Below are 6,374 nucleotides of genomic sequence, written 5' to 3' on the forward strand. Positions count from 1 at the left end.
ATTTCCCTCCCCTCTAATCGCTGAGCTCTTTGCCAGCCACTGTCTTACTGCATCGTTCTTTTGTTACATTCGCCCAGAGATGCTTTTGATCGGACAATAAGGCATCTTCTGATTGTTGTCACTGGGCCAGTTCATGTGGAGGAATCTGTCACAAATTCAAACCTTTACTATGATGGAGAGACGGCACGGGCGACCATTTACACAGATCCGTCTGGGTGAAGGGTTTGCTGCCCGAACACATCCAGCTAATCTAACCCTTTGATTTACCTGCTACAGTATATCGGACTTTATGTTGTTATCATTCCTCTTTATCTGTCTTTAAGGTTTCCTGCACTTACTTAATGAGTTTGCTGGCTCTGAGCTCAGTTTGTCTCTTAGCTCATCTTTTTGGTTTCAACAGAGGAAAATGTAGCAACTTCACATCACAGCAACAGGACAGAATAATCGCTCTGTTTTTGGACTTTTGCTTTAACATATGGTCAGAACAAACAGACTTCTAGCAGTCCATGTGAGGGTGGGCTGTTCTATGCAGTAAAACTGGAGGTTGTCCTTTGTAGTAGAGTAACTGGAATTTTGTCCAACGTCCAATCTTTGAGTTTGGATCATAACTTATTTAAATTAAGAATGAATGGGACACATGTACTGCTTTAGAGATTATGTACCTGTAACACACAGGGGAATGTTTCATTATCTCATTTAAAGACTTGAATCTCAGTATTTATCCATAGCGTGTTCTTTCATCATTATTTTATAACATTTTCTGCAACAGAGGCAAACAGACAGAATCAGGTAGTCCACCTTAAACACGTCCCATCAGTAGAAACGTTTGTAGTTTAGAAGGTGTTGATTCATCTTGCAATGCACCTGAATGTTCAAACTACTTCTTGGCCAGGAACTTTTTGTTGACAAGACATGTCTTAATAAATGAGCTGTGCTTGTTGGCAGACTTGGTGTGAAATTTGACAATGCCAGGGTAGCTGTTTCCCATGCTAAGCTAAGTTAGCCACCTGCTTCAAAATGTATAAATTGGTATCAACCTTTTCATCTAACTCTTAACAAGACAGTGAATTCGCATATTTCCCTAAAATATCAAACTTTTCCTTTAAGGTTTGGACAAAGTTCTGTTCATGAACAAATCTTTTAGTACAGCTACAAAATGTGCATTAATCCTTCTAACAGGTGTTTGTTCTTACAAACTTATTCCACTCTAGACAGGTCACTTTCAAAGCAAGTCACCAGAATGCCAAACAGGTTAGGACGTATTTGTGTCCTGCAAAATTGCCTCAACTCAGACTGAAATCCCCCATGATCCGTCACAAAATCTCACATCTCCAGAATTTCTAATATGCAGACGATGTCTTGCTTTATGTTGCAGACAATGTGTCTACACTTACCACTTGTTCTACAGCAGGGGTCTCCAACCTTTTTTCATCTGAGAGCGACTTTGAAAACATGGTAGTGGCCCAAGCGCTACCTGCATTACATCGCTGTAATTGCTGGTGGGGCCTCATGTTGATTCTTTTGTCGACTGAAACCTTGGTACCACAGATGAGGCACACACACAAAAAACGTCCCACTCCCCATGGAAATACTATGTTTTCTGCTTTTTATTGGGGTCCATCATAAATGTGGCTAAACAGGCTAACAGCACCGAACTCCTCACTTTAGCTCAGCTAGCGTACAGCATAACTGACCCGACCTGTCGATGGAGGTTGCTGCAACATTGCTGTGATTGGTTAGGTTCAGGTGTTGACAAACTTGCCAGGAGCATCATTGTTTTTTATTCACAGCTGATTGGCCTTTCCTATTATTTTGTATTGCAGGGGGCGGGACATCTGTGCATTTGATTGAATTGAAGTGGGAAGAGGCTTTCTAGGTGCCCTTATTGTGGTCCGAGTTTTTTGAACAGCGTCTGTGAATCTCTTGGCGAACTACTAAAATCCAGGCCGCGAGCTACCGGTAGCTACCTGTTGGAGACCTCTGTTCTATAGCAATCATAGAATTGAGAGAAAAATGTCGCAGTATGTTTTTTGGTTGTGAAACTTGTGCAGCCACTCAGTGTAAAAAGCAAACATCAGTGAACTGATGCAGAGGACTTATATGAGCATCTTTCACCCGTCAGCCCACGCTTGTTTGAACATGGACTGTGTAGCTGCACATGATGTTGGGTATTCCCTCACTACTTGATACTAATAGTCCCTTTAATGAAGGGTCCTCAAAGCCTTACTGTTTGTTTCAGAACCATAAAACCTCATCATTACAGCAGTGAGTGCATATACATGCATCCCTTAGTCTGAAAGGTGTGTTCAGACGGACGCTGGAGCCTCTGACGGAATCTAAAACTCATCCTTAACTCCAGTTTTGTTTGTCCCTTCAGCCTTCATCATTTTTCTTCTTGACTTTGTACGTAAGCAAATTCAATCTTTTTGCTTAAATTGACACATATAAACATGCACTGACATTAGCTCACAAAATTTTACGCCACCTTCGGTGAATTTGCGCATAATCACGTCTTTGCATTGGCCTTTAATGCTTTTGCACCATGACATAAAAAATGTTTTGCAAACCGTCTAAACACGCATACTAATAATTAATTGTTTCAGTTAACAGGAAGACAAAAAGATAAAATTGGTATGGATAAAACAAGAAAAAAAACTGCAAAAAGAATTATTACCAACACAGAACAGAGTTCATATTCTGAAGCACACTGGCTATCTCTCTATCCTTGCTATACAAAGGTGTGTGTAAATGCACTCGTGGAGTCACATGGAAGTTGTTTTTCTGTTCATAGTAATATCTATTTTTAGAGACAAACCTTATAAACACTGAAATCTGACGTTTTGAAACCAGCCTGTCTTCTCAGTATCTTTTATGTGAGGTATTTCAGTGTTGATAGTGCTTTGCCAAAAGCTTTTATTGTGACAATGTTACACAGTACTTTCTACACTAGAAGGTAAAGAAACATAGGTACGTACTATTTGAATCACAGTTTATGTCACTCGAGCTTACTGTGGGAGATCTACGTGTACACTGTGATACTGTGAGAACTAGAGCACAGCTAAGGTTGTGTTGTACCAGCACATCAGTGTGTCTTAACCAGTAGGGCTGGACGATTTATCATACAGTCTCATAGATAATGAATGTAACTATACGTTTTTTTTAAAATGCATCATTGCATCGATGTTCATTATTGTGTTCTTCCTAAAGTTAAGTTCTTAAAGTAGATATCTGACAGTGGAGTAGTTTTGATGATGACTACATTTAACTTGTTAGCAATTAGCAATTTGGGATCCCATCGGCTGTAGTCTGATGACGATCTAGCCTCTGGGCACAACGGCGAACATGCCGCGGCATGTAGCCGGCGTTAAGCGATAAACAACTTCCTTTTCTGCGTGCTACATTGTTTACAGAAAAAGAACCTGTTTGTCTTGTGACTGACTTTAATTATGGGTCTTACCTTTGCTGAAATAACAACATCATGATGCAGATTAGTAAAAAGTCAAAATGAAGCTTTATCAGGTCTGTCCTCAACAGGAGTATAAAACTTTGATCATTTCTGATGCATTCGAGGAAGCTGGGAAATCTGAATGCTGAACGGCTTTCATGACACCACGTCAGGGAATTTATCTCAAATTGAATCTAGAATGGATAGTGAGCTGTTAGCGTGCAGATGTCTGTTTAAAGACATCAATAAGAAGCTAAATCGTCGTCAGATAGCCGCTGATGGGAGCCGGGATGTCATTACGGCGCATTATGTTCCGCCTGCATATGCAGATTGATTGATTGGTCAGTATTACTCGGCGTAGTACAAACGGAAACCAGAACACTTGCCGCCCCGGAAAATCCACATCCCTGCCTACAGGTTCTACATTTCTCTGTAGAACCTGTAAATAGAGATTGGCTTGGTAGTCATGACAGTATTTCAACCTCCTGTGAAGAAGTGGTTGCTTTTAACAAAAAATCATATGTGTCACTCACTTTAAATTTCTACCCTGGAAAATGTAAACGAAGGCAGCATGCATGCATTAAAAATCACTTTACCTGACACCTACCCCCCTGCCAGCTGTTTATGGCATTAAAAATAACTAGATAGAAATAATCAATCTTGTCGCTGATGGTCTGGTTTGTTTTTGTAGGTCGTATAGAGACATCATAATTAATTTCAGTCTGTTTCATAACTCTGTTTTTTTAAGTCTATTGCCAAGACGATGCAGGAGTGAAACTAGAATCAGCTTTCTGTACGAGAAGCAGGAAATCGTCATTCACTATCCCACTGACATTATAATGTCAAAAATCCAGCCTTGATACACAATATCACAAAATAGTATGTCATATGTTGACTACATATGTCCTAATGAGGATGATAAATAAAAAACACACATGCATTTCAAGAGGCCAAGAGCACCTAAAAGAGTCCGTAGACATATTTAGAAGCAGGGTTTGAAAATAATATAAGACAGCGTTGGGTTGACATAAGTCTAAGTCTAGATGGTACATTTTCAGTTTTTTTGCCATTTTCACTTTGTAAATCACAAAGGTTTTAACAGCTAATAGTGGGTGTTGTGGTTACCGATGCATACTGTAATTAGTTCTTCTAATATGTAGCTGACAGATCGGAAAGTACTATCAGTTTCCTCGTGTAACTCTTGAGCATGAATATTTTCACAATGTCAAACCATCTCTTTAAACACTGGTTTATCGTCCAGCCCTGATAAATACTTAGTATGTACAGGAATGTAGTAATACCTGATTGCAAACTTGCACTGTTGTTTTAATAGTAGTCTAAGGTTGCCTTGAAAACAAAGTTAATGTCTAACTGTGTCTTATCAGAAACCTCATCTACAACATGTCAATGTAAAACAAACAGTAGCTTTATCTGAATGTCGCATCAGTCTGTTCTGTTTTCAGTTCTGTAAGCAAAATGTTCTGTACTTGGACGTCGACACTGCCACATTAGGACTTTGCTCACTGTTACCAAGCTTCCACACCTACAGTACGTTACGTCTTTTGTGTGTGCAAAGATCACGTGGGAATCAAAAATGTGACAAATGTTTGGTGAGTGTTTATGTGACTTTGTGGCTATGAAGTTATATTTTAATAAAAACCAACAGTGTAAGACAATTGGTGTTTTTTTTCACCTAAATCTGCCAAAAACAGTATGTTTATGAGTTTTCCACCCATGCAAGTTTAGAGGGAAGAGTCTTCGAGATAAACAGTGGTTGATTCACAGTCTACAGCTGGTCTTCCATTAAACCGCTGCAAAGAGAGGAGAACAGCAACATGATGTAATTGAAAGAGCACAAGTCAAACCCAAAACAGAGGGAAACAATGAAACAAACCGAATGATAATATGGTTTTTGTGTTGATCGAATATTAGGATTGCAAAGCCAAATGAGTAAATACATTGTCATAATCCAATGACCCACTGATTAAAGCTCTTGTTTTCTGGTTTTTGGGGGGTTACAAAGAGGTTGTCTCAACATCCCCTGAAAAAAGATCCTAAGTGCCATCCATCACCCACAGTTCTGTTTTGTTCGGGCTCTGCTGAGTTTAGAGTAAATAGTTACTCTGGCAGAACAAACTAAAAAAAGGATTGATGACTAAAGGCGATACTATTTCAAAGAAATGTGTAAATCCAACGAAAGGCCTTTTTAGCTTTAATTCAGGCTTTGAGCCATGCGACAGCATCCACCACAGACAGAACTCAGAAACACATTAGCATGTAAAGCTAGCCAACGTTATCCCAGTACAGATTAGCTTTGCTGAGTTAGCCTATATTGTGTCATTTGTGTCGTATTTGCGGTGGACACTTGTTGTGTTGTGAAGAATATGACAAATAAACTCAAACTTGTTCTACCGCAAATATGACACACATGACACAATACACAGGCTAACCCATCAAAGCTTACAGTGGGTTAACGTTAGCTAGCTTTATATGCCAACTTTGGATAGCATGCTAGAAAACAAGCGAGTTAGAAAACAAACTTCATTCTGTCAGTGGTGGATGCTGTTGCATTGCTCACATCTTAATACTCATTTGTAAATGATTACTTAATGATGATCACTCAAAGGCAGTATTTGCTAAATGAGTTCATCATTACTAAATCATCACGTCACACAAGTTCACCATTACTTCCTTTACTTGTGTCCCGCCAAGTAAAGTGATGCTGTAATACTCATTTGTAAATGGCTGCATATCAATGTATGAAGTAACTGTGAATTAACATTCCTTAATTGATGATCTATTAAATGTAAACTAATGACAGAGTCACAGTGACTTCATCATTTCTTACTGGTGAGCAACAGGAATTCATGATACATCCTGCATGAAATCATCATGAGTCCTGCATTACATAAGCATTACTTCAGTGTAC

This window comes from Semicossyphus pulcher, unplaced genomic scaffold (genome assembly GCF_022749685.1).
Source record: "Semicossyphus pulcher isolate SPU_LCO1_2020_fin unplaced genomic scaffold, fSemPul1.0.p SCAF_13, whole genome shotgun sequence".
Taxonomy (NCBI): Eukaryota; Metazoa; Chordata; class Actinopteri; order Labriformes; family Labridae; genus Semicossyphus; species Semicossyphus pulcher.